General features: G+C 40.0%; 1 protein-coding gene across 1 annotated transcript in view; it reads left to right on the top strand.

The window, feature by feature from the left end:
- THBS2 (thrombospondin 2) overlaps positions 1-17,270 on the top strand; it is a 285,177-nt gene that overhangs the window by 7,503 nt on the left and 260,404 nt on the right. Inside the window, exon 2 of the mRNA XM_033937149.1 lies at positions 11,720-11,932. The gene's annotated coding sequence lies outside the window, so the exon portion shown is untranslated. The remainder of the gene's footprint in view (positions 1-11,719; positions 11,933-17,270) is intronic.

Genomic DNA, 17,270 nt, shown 5'->3' with positions numbered 1-17,270 from the left:
CCTTATTTAAACCTTTTCTAAACTGTAGAAAGGTAGGACTCTGTCTTAATTCTAAGGGTAGGACTTTCCAGAGCACTGGTCCCTGAACGGAAAGCATTGTTTTATGACTAACTGATAGCATCACTACATTTAACGAGGGCACTGCCAAAACACATCCTGTCTGAAGAGCATAATGTACGCACCGGCTGATAAAACTACAGAACAGAATGTAAAAACAGACGTCGAGTTGTCCTTTAACAATCTGAAAATTATGCTTAAGACTTTGAATTTGATCCCCATACGGATTGGTAGCCAGTGTAGATCTCTCAGGACTGGAGTGATGTGATCAAGTTTCATGGCGTGAACAATTATACGTGCAGCAGCATTCTGAGCCAGTTGCATAGATTGGAAGACAGACTATGGTAATCCTAAATAGTGAGTTACAGTAATCAAATAAAGGAGTTATCAACAACACAATAACTGTTCTAAAATTTTCATTTGATAAGTAATCCCTCCATCTATATAACGGTCGTAGTTTGTAAAACACACAAGATATAACAGCTTTGATCTGTGGTTTGAAGGATAATGATGAGTCTAATAGCATCCCCAGGTACCTACATTGATGCAGTACAGGAACTGTCACACAATCAAGCTCAATCTCAGACAGGCAATGCTGAAGATTACTCTCGTCACTAATAAATAAAACCTCAGTTTTAGCTACATTTAGTTTTAACTGATTTTGATACGTCCAATTCTGTATGACATGAAAACAGTTGTTGAGATTAGACAGAGCATTATCCATAGATGTTAAACAAAGCCGTAGACCAATCGGACCAAAGCAGACCAATCAGATTTATCTTGACCCACTTCAACACAAAAAGCCCCGTTTGTCAGGAATGAACTGAACCAATTCAAAACAGACCCAGCAATACCCATGGCTCATAATCTAGACAAAAGAATTTGGTGATTAATAGTGTCAAAAGCTGCTGAGCCATCCAAGAATATCATGAAGTAAGATACCCCATGGTCTAACCCTTTGTGCACGGTATCAAGAACAGATAGCAAGAGAAGCTTGGTCGAATCTTTGGGTTTAAACCCAAACTGCAAGTTGTCTAAGATTGCATGTTTATCAAGAAAATCTTGCAGTTGCTGTAGTACAACCTTTTCTAAAACTTTAGCTAGAAAATTCAATGATGATATTGGGTGGAGATACTCCAGAGCTGTACCAGATATACGATTTTATAGCAATGGGCGAACAATAGCTTTCTTCAGTTGAGATGGAACAAACCCAGCCAATAAAGATTTTGATACAATTAGCAAGACTGAAGATTACAAAGCATCCATCATGCACAATAAAACGCCAAGAGGGCAAGGGTCACGTGAACAAGAGGCCTTATTCATGCTCTGAATGATTATTTTTATATCTGATTCGTCAGTGACAAATTCGGTTCACAATTCCTTGGATGGAGAATCTATAGTGGGCAATGAAGTCTCATGAAATTGAGCCACCACCCTCTACTTTAGATGTGAAAAAATGCATAAAATCCTGGCTAGCAAAAGAGGATTCAGCATTACTTGACAGGTTCACAGTAAGATGCCGGACAACATTGAATAGTTCCCTTCAGATTATATGGGGGAAAATTAATATGTCATTGGCACAGAATATATATTCAACATCTTTTTTTCTGAATCAATGAACCTCATGTCTCTCAAATATAAATTAAAAAGAATGGGGGAATGGGAACTCCTTGGATCATTTGTCATTGTTGTGAGAAATTCCCCTACCAACTAACCTGTAAACATCTTCTCTTAAGAAAACCTTCCATCTATTTCCAAACCTTCTCTCCTATACCCATCCCATCCATTAAAGCCAAAAGAAAATCATGATTAACTAAATTGAATGCTGCAGATAACTCTAATTGTATCAGCAACACTCCTACATTTTTATCAAAATAATTTCTCAATTTAGACATAAGCGCCAGAAGAACTATTTCAGTGCAATATTCCTGGACTTGTAATGTAGCCATTGCTTCTATAACTTTAGTTAAAGTTGAAAGGTTAGCAACAGGTCAATAGTTCCCACAATCTTTAGGATCCAGATCCTCTCCTTTTAATAACATAATTATTCCCATATCATTTGAGTAAATACCATGTTGTAACAGTGAATTTATCAGATTGGTAAGCCATTGAATCAGATTAACTGGCAATGATCGTAACAACCTAGCAGCCCAAGGATCCAGTCTACAACCCCCTTTAGAGAATCGTAGAAGCATCATCTTAACATCATGCATGTCAACCAACTTAAATGAAGTCCACGTACGATCTACTGGAATGTCCTTTGAGGTTTCTTATGTTTCTGTTTGCTAAATGTAAGTAATGGGCCTCATGTATATGTACTTTAGCTCAGGTAGAATAGCATGTTACAATGCTATTCTCGGAGAAGGTTCCCACTGCATTTCTGAACACTGCATTAAGTAAATTTTAAGGATTTTCCCCTTGTTGTTCAGGCCAGGCCAAAAACTGTCATACAAAAGCTTAGATTGCTACAGTTTTTCTGAATTAGATTGCTACATAAGTGCATTAATTTTGTCCTTTTCTTGAGTGGACGACTTGAGGACTCCTGATACAGGCTCTGTAGCCGAAACACAGGCTGTGTTGGGTCTGTTTTCTTGTTCCACTTCCCATTTTCATCATTAAAGTTTTTAGTTTGAAGGTCTAGTCTTTTCTGCTCCTTTGTTTTTTCCAGTACAAAAACAGCCAGACACAGCACAAGTAAAGGATATCCTTTATTAACTCAAAAGAAAGGAAAAACCCGCACCCTGTTCCTTCACAGGGCCAGGCATATATGGAACTGTCTCTTGTCCAAAAAGTTCCGAGAGAGGCCTGTAGCTGACAGGACTTAAAACATGGACTGCAACTTGTGACTGCCACTCCCCAAACACAGTCTGTCAACAGTTTTTCCCAATCAGGCAACAGGGTCTGGCCCTAGCTGCTGAGTCATGTCAATTGCTCATGTAGTTAGCACAAGGATGACATGTAGTTAGCACAAGCAATTGACTTACTTCAGCCAAGTAGAATGCAAAGAGTATGCTGGAGCCACTTCTTCCTCCCACTCTTCTGGGACTCTTCCCTGGGAAGTCTCTTGCTGCAGAACCTCTCTCCCTGGGACCTCCGTGACTGACTCTGCTCTAGGGCATTTGAACCCATCCATGCCTGAGTCCCGCCCCCATGACTCAGCAAGACTGCCCTTCCTCCACTAAGGTGGTTTACTTTTGCATTCTTACAAACTAACACCCTGTGCTGTACAAAAGCATAATTGCAGTATCAGTGAGGAAGTACACCTCGCTCCCTCAAATACCCTACCCCTCAGTTCAACCTTAATAGGTTGAGCACCTGCTATTGCCAGGGGATTTCCCTCTCCCCAAGGACTGAGGACAACTCCCATCAAGGGCATCTGGGACCCCCACCCTTACAGAAAATTTCTGAGACTGTTCACTCCATTCTTTCAGCATCCAAAGAGATATAGGGCAACATAAGCAGAGCAACCATTAGGCCCTGATACACCAATGGTCACAAATTATCCAAGCTCCTGTTTGAGACAGGCAGTCCAGTTCCAACTCTATCTCTAGGCTATACTGCATCCAGCATTCTGCATCTTGAAACTGATCACCATCTCTGATCACTTCAGAAAATCACTGAACACCCATCTCTTTAACTAATTCTAATTCCTAATTCTTGCCCAATCCCCCTCAGCTATCCTCATCCCAATTCTCTTGATTTTAGATTAACTCATCCTTCTTCCCATTTGTAAAGGTATTCTACCCAAATTGTTTTCCCTTGTACACCAATCTCTGACTAGATACTTCCTTTTGATTCAAACCATCTTGGTTCTCTTCCATTTGCAATTTGTATCCCAGAAAGTACTTTTTCTGTTCCCCTTACATCTCATACACTCATTGTATGTATCTTGTTGTAAACATCTCTTACTTCTTGTTGTAAACATCTCTTACTCTCATTGTATGTAACTTGTTGTAAACCGCTTTGAACTTATGGTATAGCAGTATATAAGAAATAAAAATTATTATTATTATTATCTCCAGCAGACAGTATTCTTCCAGACACTGGCCTCCGCTGTGTCCACCTCATCACTGGACCACATGTCTGTATTGGAGCCCTTCTCTGTGAAACCCCTTCCTGGGTGTCCAGCTATGGTAAACAGATTCTCCTGAGCAACTGAAGATTCTCCTGGGCTGGACTGTGGGATCCCTTGATCCTTTGACACTTCCACAATTGGGAGCCAGAAAATAATTATAAGCCCTAAGGACCCTTTTGGACAATTACACCGCCTTAGGAGGCAGTGCCATCTTGACACCATCCCTCTCCATAGCACGCCATTCCTGGCTTTCAACTTTTTTCTTTGGGTGCCCAGTCTACATGCTGGGTCTCTCTTACTCAAGGTACTGTCCACCTTCTGAAGAGGAAGTCACAGGGACTGTACTTATAAGTTCCTCTGGAAGGCTGGCAGATGGGTTTCTCTCTATATCTTTGTACCTCCATCCTTCTTCACAACCTTCTGCTTCAGACAGTTCTTCAACTTTGTTCCTTCTTGTACTCTGTCAGAGTTTAGGACCAGAACTTCCTGGGTCTTAGTCTTTAGTTGGTCTCTTAGCCAGGCATTTTGGCTCTGTGCCCACTCTTTCTCCTTCTCCAGCTGCTTCCCCCTGTGACTTAAGGAGATTTCCAAGGCCTGGAGCTCATCTAGCCTTGCTGGTATTTCTGCCTCTGCAGGGTCCCTCCTTAGGGACTTGATACTCAGTTGCCTTATCTCCTCAGTATTCTGTGCAAGGGCTTTCCTGAGCTCTGCTTTTTCTACTTCCATGTGCTGTAACTTGCTTTCATATTCTCTCATTCTTCCACCTTGACCTTGCAACTGATCCTTAACCTCTACCAGTTGCTTTGAGGGTTTTCTTTTTCTTTCTTAATTGACCTGCATACTCAGCAGCTTGCTTTAATTCATCTGTCAGCACTGCAATATTGTGGTCAGCCTCCAATTCACAAGTTAGATCTTTAAGGGGCTTTATCTCTTTCCCTGACTGAGGCACCATGACAGAAAACCAATCCAGATCTTCAGCCACCTCTAGACCACAGTAATTGACTTCCTTCCATCTCTTTAGCTATGCATGTGACAGGCACTTAACCTCTACCTATTGTCCATACTGGGTCCCCTTTTCCTGTGTGAAATTTCTGGGCTTGGGTTGCAACTCACTCTTTTTCCCATGAATTACTTTAGCTGCCCAGTCACTTATGTGGCTTATGGCTTCCTGCTTTTGTTAGGACACTTAACCTCTTGAATGCCACTGACTTTTAGCAGTGCTCCCTATTGGAGACTCAGTCTGCTCCCTCCTCAATTGCTCCCTCAATTGCCGCCCACTTCCCTCAATTGTTCCCTCTTGGAGACTCAATCTGCCTCCCTCCTGGTGCCTTCTTGGCTATTTCCGGTGATTCCTTGTCAGCTGCCTTCTTTAACTTCTTTTTACTTTTATGGGGTGCCTGGCTTCTCCAGTTCAGGCACAGAGCACAGACAGATACCACGAAAGACACAGTAGGGGCTGCAAAACTTAGAAAGCCCAAGAAGGGATCACAAAGGGAACTTAAATGTATGTACACAAATGCTAGGAGCTTGAGAAACAAAATGGGAGAGTTAGAGACAATAGCAAGACGCGACTAACTAGAAATCATTGGCATAACAGAAACATGGTGGAATGATGAAAATGAACAGGATACAGTACTGCAGGGATACAAGCTATACAGAAGGGACAGAACAGGGAAGAAAGGAGGAGGTATTGCCCTATATGTTCAAGAAGGAATAGAATCCGTTAGAGAGATGAAGACGGAGGGGAAAGAGAAGTTGGAGTCCCTCTGGATTAAGATTCCTAGACACAATGGTACTGACACAAAAATTGAACATAAGAACATAAGAAATGCCTTCACCGGATCAGACCGAGGTCCATCTAGTCCGGCGATCCGCACACGCGGCGGCCCATTTAGGTACTCTTTTATGGAGACCTGAAATTGCCGTATCCCTCAATATGATTTGCAAGAAAGTGTGCATCCAACTTGCGCTTGAAACCCAGAACAGTAGTCTCCGCCACAACATCCACCGGCAGAGAATTCCAAGCGCCCACAACTCGCTGTGTGAAATAAAACTTTCTGGCATTTATCCTGAACCTGCTGCCACTCAGTTTCAGGCTGTGACCTCTTGTCCGTGTCACATCTGAAAATGTTAGTAATGCTGCTTCTTGGTCTATTTTATCAAACCCTTTTAATATCTTAAAAGTCTCCCCTTTATTATCGACTCCCAGGACAGGCGGAGGAGACAGACTCGGAAATGATAGAGGAAATCAAACAAGGATGTAAGACAGGCAATGTAATGATCATGGGAGACTTCAACTTCCCGGGGATAGACTGGAACCTGGGAACCTCGAACTGCAGCAAAGAAACAAAGTTCCTAGAAATGATAGGGGACTGCTTCCTAGAACAAATGGTGGGAGAGCCGACGAGGGGGAATGCCACCTGGGTCCTAAATTGGCATTACTGGTCAGACTAAAGAAGTAGAAGTCACGGTCCCGCTAGGTATGAGCGATCATGATCAACTTTAAACTCGACATTGGGAAGGGGAAACGTATCAAAACCTTGACCACGACCCTCAACTTTAAGAAAGGAAGATATGATAGCATGAGAGCCATGGTAAAAAAACAGCTCAAGAAAAGGATGTACACAATTAAAACGGTATATCAGGCATGGTCCCTACTGAAAAATACTATCACAGAAGCACAAAATCTCTACATTCCGCAGATATCCAAAGGATGGAAAAATAACAACAAAGGAGAACCAGCATGGCTTACTAAAGAGGTGAAGGATGCCGTAAGAGAAAAGAAGAACTCCTTTAAAAAATGGAAACGCGAAAGAACAACCAAAGCTTGGAACAGCCACAAAGACGATCAGAAGAAATGTTACAAGGCGATGAGGGATGCCAAAAATATCTATGAGGAGAAAATAGCGCAAGAGGCCAAAAACTTCAACCCCTTTTTTAGATACGTAAAAAGGAAAAAACCTGCAAAAGAGGCAGTGGGTCCACTGGACAACCAGGGAAGAAAAGGGTACATCAAAGAAGACAAACAAATTGCAGACAGACTAAACTCCTTCTTTGCGTCTGTCTTTACGAAGGAAGACATTACATCAATACCTGAAACAGTGAAAGTGTTCAAGGGAGAAATAGAGGACAGCCTCACCATAGTAGAAGTAGATTTGGACCAGATATACTACCAGATCAACAAACTTAAAAGTGACAAATCCCCTGGAATGGATGGAATTCACCCGAGAGTATTAAAGGACTGAAAGTAGAAATCGGAGAACTACTGCAAAACCTTGCTAACCTGTCAATTAGAACTGGACAGGTACCGGACGACTGGAAGATAGTGAACGTTACCCCTATTTTCAAAAAAGGATCAAGAGGAGAACCGAGCAACTACAAACCGGTGAGTCTTACGTCTGTCCCTGGAAAAATGGTTGAAGCACTAATTAAAGATAGCATAGTCCGGCACTTGGATACACATGACCTGATGAGAGCCAGTCAACATGGCTTCAGGAAAGGGAAGTCATGCTTGACGAATTTACTACAATTCTTTGAAATAGTAAACAAACAAATCGATAACGGGGAACCAGTGGACATAATATACTTGGACTTCCAGAAAGCGTTCGACAAATTTCCACACGAAAGACTTCTCAGGAAATTACAAAGCCACGGAATAGAGGGGTACATACTAAGTTGGATAGGCAAATGGCTGGAAAACAGAATACGGAGGGTGGGTATAAATGGGAAACTCTCAGACTGGGAGAAAGTGACTAGCAGTGTGCCCCAGGGCTCGGTTCTTGGGCCCATCTTATTTAATATTTTCATCAACAACCTAGAAGAAGGAACAGCCAGTGAAATCATCAAGTTTGCAGATGACACGAAGTTATGTCGGGCAATCAGATCACAAAAGGACAGCGAGGAACTGCAGAGAGATTTGAGCCAGTTAGAGAGATAGGCAGAGATATGGCAGATGAAGTTTAATGTGGAAAAATACAAGGTAATGCATTTGGGCAGAAAGAACAAGGAGCACGAGTATAACATGTCAGGCGCACCCTGGGTAAGAGCGAACAAGAAAAGGACCTGGAGGTACTGACATATAGGACCCTGAAACCGTCAGCACAATGTGCGGCGGCGGAAAAGAAAGCAAATAGAATGTTGGGCATGATAAATAAGGGAATCACGAGTAGATCGGAGAGGGTCATAATGCCGCTTTATAGAGCAATGGTCAGACCACACTTGGAATACTGTGTCCATCACTGGTCTCCCTACCTAAAGAAGGATATAAAACTGCTGGAGAGGGTGCAGAGGCGAGCAATGAAGCTGGTAAAAGGTATGGAGAACTTGAACTACAAAACTGAGACTGTTCTCCCTTGAGAAGAGGAGACTGCAAGGGGATCTGATTGAGACTTTTAAAATAATAAAAGGAATCTACAAGATAGAGCAAGATAAAAAGTTATTTACGATGTCAAATGTGACTAGGACAATAGGTCATGGACTGAAGCTGAGAGGGGACAAGCCCAGGATAAATGTCAGGAAGTTCTACTTCACACAGTTAGTGGTGGACACTGGGAACGCTCTCCCCGTGGAGATTGTTGCGGAACTCACCGTTCCAGGATTTAAGGGCAAGTTAGATGCACATCTCCTCCAAAGATGCATAGAAGGATACGGGCGACTTAAGTTTTCGCCAGGTTACACCTGGATGGGCCTCCGCATGAGCGGATCACCGGACTTGATGGATCTAAAGTCTGATCTGGAGATGGCAGTTCTTATGTTCCCATTCTGAAGGACAGTACTCAGCCAATTCTGCAGGGTCTTGTTGCTGGTTTGACCAGGTATCTTCCCATTCCTGGTCCCAAATTCCCTTCCTGTAGCTTTGGTTCTGCACTTCCATTTAAAAACAGCACTGATTTCCCAGCTGTATACACAGTCCTTGGCACAAGCCACTATTCCATTCCGGGTTTTATGTTTTTCCCGCTACAGCTTATAAGTACAGCAGTTTCTCTTCTGGCCCCAGCTTGGAGTCTGGTAGTCCAATTCACACTCTGTGCTTAGTCAGGTAAGCTCCACAGCCTACTAATCACTTTTTAAAATGTATGATTTCCTTCTGTTACACGGGCAAATATTTGTAGCTTAATCTGAAGCCCAAACGTGCATGAATTCTTTTCTTCTCACTTCAGGCCAGATTTTCTATATTGCCCTGGTAGCACTGCACTTGCCAAATAGAAAAGGCCAAAAAAAAAAATCTCCTGCTTGTCCAGTGACTAAAATTTCTTCAGATCCCTGACTTAAGGTGAAGCTAATCTTCTTAGCCCCTTTTGAAAACCTGCACTCCTTGAATTGAGGTCCCAATCTCTGGAGGTAATTGAAGTTAGTCTCTTTGATGCAGAGACTCCAATCCCACTCCTGACACCACATGTAACAGCACAAGTGGGGGTTGGGTCTGGGCCAGTACAAAAACAGCCAGACACAGCACAATAAGTAAAGGAAATTCTTTATTAACTCAAAAAAAAGAAAAAATCCTGCACCCTGTTCATTCATAGGACCAGACATACATGGAACAGTCACTTGTCCAGAATATTCTGAGAGAGGCCTGTAGCTGACAAGACCCAAAACATGGACCATGACTTATGACTGCCACTCCTCAAACATAGAGTTTCAACAGTTTTATCCTCAGTCAGGCAACAAGAAGAAGGCTCACATGTAGTTAAATTGGTTTACCTCAGCCAGGCAGAAAGCACTTCTTCCTCCAACTCTTTTAGGACTTTCCAGGGAAGTCTCTTGATGTGGGACCTTTCCCCCTGGGACCTTCCTGATTACTCTTCTTTAGAGCATTTGAACTTCTTCCTGCCTGAGTCCCACCCCTATGACTCAGCAGGACTTCCCTTCCTCCACCCAGATGGCCTATTCTTGCATTCTGTACACTAGTACCCTCTGCTGTACAAAGGCATAATTGCAGTATCAGTGAGAGAGTACACCTTGCTCCCTCACACTGACCCTTTCATTTGGAGCCTTAGAATGATCAGTAGGCATTTTAGCATGCTAATACTTTTGGATGAATATACACTACATTTCTTGATGTATATCTAACTTTCCCAGAATAGTATTGCACGCAAAGATTTTTCACATACTGTTCTACTTGTTGGCATGCCATTGGGCCACCTTGCATATCTTTGTGGCCCCTGAATTAGGGCCTGGGAAATAATGCATGGAAATTCTCAATAATCCCCATCAGGTGCATTATTTTCATCTGCAGCAATGCATTGTGAAACACAGTAAGTGCTGATTATCATACGCAAATGCATTATCATAACTTGGTAAATAGGTACTCTATCCATCCAAATAGCCAGTGACCCTATCCTTCTTTTTAATGAATGAAATTATTGTTTAAAAGAGCAATTTCTCTCATTAGGTTGCAGCCTTCAGGTAAAGTTAATCAGAATAGTAATAAATCAATGTATTATTAAAAATGTATTGCACAATCTGTCAAAAAAAGGAGTAGATTTCTTAATATTCTCATTTGAAAATGTCTGGGGGTAGTTCAGAAGAGCAAAGGGGGAGGGCTCAACAGTGTTGAAGCTTGATCCAGCCATGCATTATGTCATGGAACAGTTGTTTGCGCAAGTTAAGCTATTTCCCCTGTCTGTGCAGGGTGATGGAATTTTTCCTCTGTATCATGTTGTTCTCAGTCTTCCTGGAATGTGTATTTTTTTTTTTTTTAAAGAATGAACTATACAAACCACTCTGTCTGAGTCTAGAGCTGGGAACAGATGTATGGCTTCAACACAAACTAAATTATTTCCAGATTTATTCAGCTATTGTTGCCAGCAACCGAAAATGTTTTAAAATCACATCCAGCAGCTTTTATGTTGGGGATCACTTATTGTTTTAAAAAGTTCTCTAACAATGCAGTTTTCTATTTATTACTTTGCTGTAATTTGGGGATGTACCTGGTCACTTTTTTTAGCTCACTAATAGAAACTGAGCCAAGTACTTGGCTATTGCTGGTAAACCTATTATGCATATTCTATCTATCTTATTGTTTTAATAAATATTATTTTTCTCTAGTATGTAGGTGAAATAGAACAATGCAAGGTTATGGGAAATAAGCAAGAAAACACAATAAAAAGTGATTTTTACATTACATCCCAAATATAAATGCTGATGCTTTTAAAACTTTTTTTTTTTGCTGTAAGATGCAAAAGTGAAAGTGTTTTAAGGAAGATGCCTAAGGTTGTGTGTTTTAAAGGATTTTCTTACATGCCCATGAATGTAACTAAAGTTCTTGCTTTGCAGTGTAGTGATTGAGGCATCAGACCTCAGAAGAAATTGCATATGATACTGCCACTTGTTATAGCTACTTTCATGTATAGTGCTAGTTTCCTGAGACAAGAAAAAAATATGAAGTCATTGATGTTCTTTTCTTCCTCGGGCCCCTTCTGAAGCTGGTTCAGTGGTGGAACATGAAGGAGGGGGACGTCTATAACTGAAGGGGCAGGGACTAGGCTCATCGTCAGGTAGACTAGAACAAATTGTCAGATCAGAAAAGGAATTATGTCATTTCTTCAGGGACATCTTTTTTTTTTTTTTTTTTATTTCCTTATGAAGTTTGATTGACAGCCTACACAGCGAACGGAGTACATAAAACGGAGAATCCGTGCAAGGAAAAACTTTTTAAGCAAAACATCCCTCAGAGCAAGACAGATTCCTCACAGCTAATGGGTTGTAAATGCTGTGCTTCAGAGAACTGCTTTCCTTCTGTCTAGATTTGACGTGGACTACAAAACTTTAAGTTATCACCACTATAACTGTTTATACCAGGTAAGAAGCTATTGTCTGGTCTTCAGAATTATAATTTTTGAGGATTATGTTGCTTTAATTTGTGTTATTTTCATTTGTACTTGAGAATTTTAATGCATACAAATATAGGGTGTTAAATCTCTATTTTCCCTTTGCATTTTTAGCCATTTGAGTTCTATAGTTTTCTTTTATGCTGATGCTTAAATTGTATAAATGCAAATAGGAATGTAAGTTTTGCACTGTAAATCTAGTTGAAACTTTTATTAGTTATTTAGAGAAACACCAATCTCTGAAAAAAGCAACTATTATACACGAGGGTGACTAAAATGCATCTATATTTTATTTTTTTATCAGTATGGAATATCACATTTTAAAGATGCTTCTTATAAACATAATATTTTTCTATTCATAAGCTGCATTTAAAAATGTTCTACTTTCTGTTTTGTTTTATATTAATTTAAACACGAAGGGGGGGGGGGGGGAGGGCAGTATGGCACAGATTAACTAAAGAATGGTAGCCTGTTTCTAAATCATTTACCAAACTTTTATCTTAATACACAATTTCAAATTAACATAGCATTAAATTTTCATAAGGTCACTTAAAAACCTGAATTTGAATATTATACTGTAATTAAAATGAGGGTTTATAATTAGCATAAATATATCACATTGTGTAATATTTAAAGGAGACTGAAACTGTTTGGGAATTCATGCTACAGGTCAGATTTTATGAAGATGATTAATGAACATATTTGAGTAAAAAACCTGAAATGCCACGGGCAGCACTTTTTTTTTTAACAGCAGCCAGGGCGCTCAGATATGTTATATATATTCTCTGCTGCTATCCAGATAGGGAGCAGTGCTGAATATACATAGAGAGAACTGTGACTCCTGCCAGCTGTATGGAGAGTGGTAGTGTTCAGCAGTTATACATGGAACTACTCCTATGCTGTTTAATTTAGGACAGCCTTGTTGCTGTTCTAATTCAAACCGCAGAGCTAGATGCATAGTGGCTGAATATTTGCCAACTATTCATAGATGTAGGTCAAATGCCCACGCTCCAGCCTCACTCCACCTCAGCATTATCAAGATGGTGCCAAGGCAGTCTGTAAGTGCTTTTGAATACGAGACATCATTTTTGTTTTATTTCATATATATACACTCATCTTATTATATCTACCGAAAACTTTAAAGACTTTATTATTTCAAACTTTTTTAGAATAATTGAATTTGGTTTTCCGATGTTCATTACAGATTAGAATGGGGTCCTTTTACTAAATATTAACGAGCGCTAAATGCTAATGTGTCCATTATATCCTATTGACGTGTTAGCATTTAGCGCGCGATAATATTTAACGTGCGCTAAAACAGCTAGCGCACCTTAGTAAAAGGACCCCTAAATCTTTTGTGAGCCACACTGAGTCCTAACTTTGGTATGGGAAGAGGCGGAATACAAGACAAAAGATTAGATTACATTAGACTATGGGCTCCTTTTACAAAGCCGCGCTAGGGCCTTAACGCGCGGAATAGCGTGCGCTATATTGCCGCACGTGCTAGCCACTACCGCCTCCTTTTGAGCAGGCGGTAGATTTACAGCTAGCGCACGCTAATCCGGTGCATGCGATAAAACCGCTAGCGCGGCTTTGTAAAAGGACCTCTATATTTAATTTATTTCTAAAAATTTCTAGACTGCCTATAGCTAAGTGGTTAACAATTAAAAACATTCACAATGGTTCATGGACAATACAGTTTGTATTCAGTTATATCACAATCGCATAGGGCTCCTTTTACAAAGGTGCGCTAGCGTTTTTAGCGCACACTAGCTTAAAAGGAGGCGGTAGTGGCTAGCGCGTGCGGCATTTTAGTGCCCGCTGAAACCGCTAGCGCACCTTTGTAAAAGGAGCCCATAGTAATTTGGTCCATTTAAGTTACGTCAAAAGCTCAACAAACATACATATTAGTCATCCCCACTTAATAAGGTGCAGTAACCACAATTCAGATTTCAGGTATATCCCACTTTTTGAGGATGCTTTTAACTCCTACAGTAACTTCTGCTCACTTGCAAAGTACCCATGTTTGTTTTAATTATTCGCACCATAAATCAATTCCCTAACTTGTATTTCTCCCGTTTGTCTTTGACCTAAGGGCCGCCACGTGAGCGGACTGCTGGATGCGATGGACCACTGGTCTGACCCAGCAGCGGCAAATCTTATGTTCTTGTCTGTTTTGATTCGATTTTAAGCTCTGTTGAGCAGGGATTGTCTCAAACGTGTGTAATGTACAGCACTCTGTACATTTAGCAGCACTATTAGGAATTAGTAGTAATGGTAGTAGTAGTATATAACAGTGAGATTAGTTTTAAGAAAATTTTGAAAAATAAATTAAATAAGCATTTTCCATCAATTATTTTCAACATACAAGTCTTAAAATGATAACTGCCCGAAATTATTAAGGGTTCCTTTTACAAACCTGCGGTAGCAATTCCCCCGCAGCAAATGCACTGAAGCCCGTTTTAATTTCTATGGGCTTTGGTGCATTTGCCGAGGGAGAATCACTACTGCGGCTTTGTAAAAGGAGCCCTAAACAATTTATTCATATTATATAGCCGCGCTGCTGAGCAGAGTGAGATAAATGCCAAGCTGCCCTTTCTATTCCTATGGGCGGCTTAGCATTTAGCTCGCCTGTTTGGCAGCGCAGCTTGATATAAGAGGGGGGGAGGGAGTTTACAAAGTTTTGGAATTTTTGTATTTTAATATTGAGGTCTATTAAACTGTCTACTTTTTATTTTTTGTTTCAAACATGTTATTTTAACATCTACAAAAAACATGATGCACAAAAGAACCCACGTGCAATAAGGGAGGGGGGGGTCTATATGTAAAACAATGGGTAAGAGAAATACTCATTAAAAAAGTACAATGTGCCAACATTCATGTCTAGAGGAAGATGTCATGTAATGTATGGTTGGCACACTATCCCTAGTAGGTATCTATAGCACAGGAGACCATGTGCCAAGTCAAATAAAAGCAGTAGCATAAAATCAAAGTCAGTCCAGACACAAGTATCTCAGTGATTTGCTGGTATAAATCTATAGAACGGTTGCCAAGTTTCAACAAACAACAAAATTCTGTCTTAAGTCTGCTGTTAATTTTTCTTTCATCGTAGTATCAATCATTAGCTTAAGCTATTCTGTTTTGGAAGGAACTGTCTGTAATTTCCAGATAAGAGTGATTATACATCTGGCTGGCAATAATAATGTTTTGATTAGAATTATGTTTCCAAGTTTACCAAGTTTCCAAGTTTATTAAGTAATTTGATTAATCGCCTTCTCTACATTCAAGGCGATGTACAAAATAATACAAATAATTATAAACATAGGTAAAATATTGTATAAATAAACAATGTTACAAAAACAAAGACAATTTAAAATAAAAAATTAAGTTATTACGTATTATATTGAAACAACGGGAAAGTTCATTAATGGTTACATTCTATATTAATTCAAAATACAAAGGTAAAAACATGGGGGGGGAAGAAAGACAGTAAAAAAAGTGGATAAAAAATAATAAAAGATCATTATTCACTAAAAGCATGTTAAAAAGGAAACCTTTGAGCTTAATCTTAAATTTTTCGAGGTTCTTTTCTTCTCTTATATATATTGGGAGATCATTCCAGGACTGAGGAGCTGTCACTGAGAAAATAGTGAGCCGTCTAGTATTAATAATTTTTAACGAGGGAATGGTCAATAGATGTTGATCCTGTGATCTCAATGTTCTAGAAGTGGTATATGGAATTAAGACTCTATGGATAAAAGCGGGAGTTTGAAAAATGAGAGTTTTAAACGTGAGTAGGCATATCTTAAATAAAATGCGGTGTGCTACAGGAAGCCAATGAGATTCTTTAAGTAAGGGTGTGACGTGGTCACATTTTTTTGCTTTGTGAATTATTTTAATAGCGGCATTCTGCACAATTTGAAGACGTCTAATTTCTTTATGAGATAAACCTTTGAATAAAGCATTACAGTAATCGAGTTTAGAGATGACTAAAGAATGAATCAGTATGTTGAGAGATTTTGTACATAAAAATTTAGAGACAGAACGAATTTGGCGTAGTCTGAAAAAAGTAGATTTAACAATGTTACTTATGTGGTCATGGTATGATAATTTATTGTCAAATACAATACCTAAGATTTTAATATTTTGTTGTAACTGTAATGGGTTACCATTAATCGAAATTGGGGTAATAAATGAACTACTATGTGGTGCCTGACCCAGATATATGAGAATCTGAGCGTAGTAATCATTCTCGAAAGCCAAGATGAACTTCATATCATGTGAATCTCTCTGATAGTAAATATAGCCATGTCCCCAAATGCTACAATTTGAGGATACCCTCTTCACAAAACAGCCCAATTTACAGTACTACAACCTTTTCAGCATAATGGCTGAGCTTCAAGGCAGCATGTAACAATTCTAATGTCAGTTAATAAAGAATGGGTCAGAATTTGTACTTGTGGCTATTTCCTCCTCATTGAATAAGAACTTTCAAATATAGGCCCATAAGGGGGGGGGGACCATAAGTCAAGAGAATCAGGCAAGGTCCAGTTACGTTCCCAGCCTTTCCTGTATTTGCCTGTCAATAAGTAGAACAACATAGAAAGTGGACGAAGGGTCCAACTGAAAATTAATTATAAACAGCACAAGGAATGTCAAGTCAAATGCAAGGCGCTTATAAGGAAGGTGAAGAAAGACCTTAAAAAGAAGATTACGCTGGAAGCAAAAGCACACAGTAAAAACTTTTTTAGTATATTAAAAGCAAGAGGCCAGGAAGAGAATTGGTTGAACTGCTAGACTTGGAAGAGAATCGGTTGGACTACTAGACGACCAAGGGATAAAAGGGGCTCTCACGGAAGACAAGGCCATAATGGAGAGAGAAAATGAATGCCGCAGTCTTCACCGAGGAAGATGTGGTGGAGCTACCTGTGCCCGAAATGGTATTCAATTCTGATGAATCAGAAAAACTCAAACCATTCTCTGTAACACTGGATGATGTGATGGGTCAGTTTGACAAATTGAACAGTAGCAAATTGCCTGGACTGGATGGTATACATCACAGAGTGCTGATAGAATTGAAAAATGAACTTGCAGAGCTATTGTTAGTAATTTGTCATTTTTCTTTAAAATCCAGCATAGTGCCAGAAGATTAGAGGGTGGCCAGCACGACGCTGATTTTTAAAAAGGGTTCCAGAGGTGATCCGAGAATTATAGAATGAGTCTGTTGGTGGGAAACTGTTTGCCTCTTTTATCGATATGAAGCTAATTTAGCTGAAAGATCTGGGAATATGGCCTCCTTTGTAGAGGTG

The sequence above is a fragment of the Geotrypetes seraphini genome, chromosome 3 (genome assembly GCF_902459505.1).
Source record: "Geotrypetes seraphini chromosome 3, aGeoSer1.1, whole genome shotgun sequence".
NCBI classification, from domain to species: Eukaryota; Metazoa; Chordata; class Amphibia; order Gymnophiona; family Dermophiidae; genus Geotrypetes; species Geotrypetes seraphini.
This window is presented reverse-complemented; position numbering and strand designations above follow the sequence as displayed.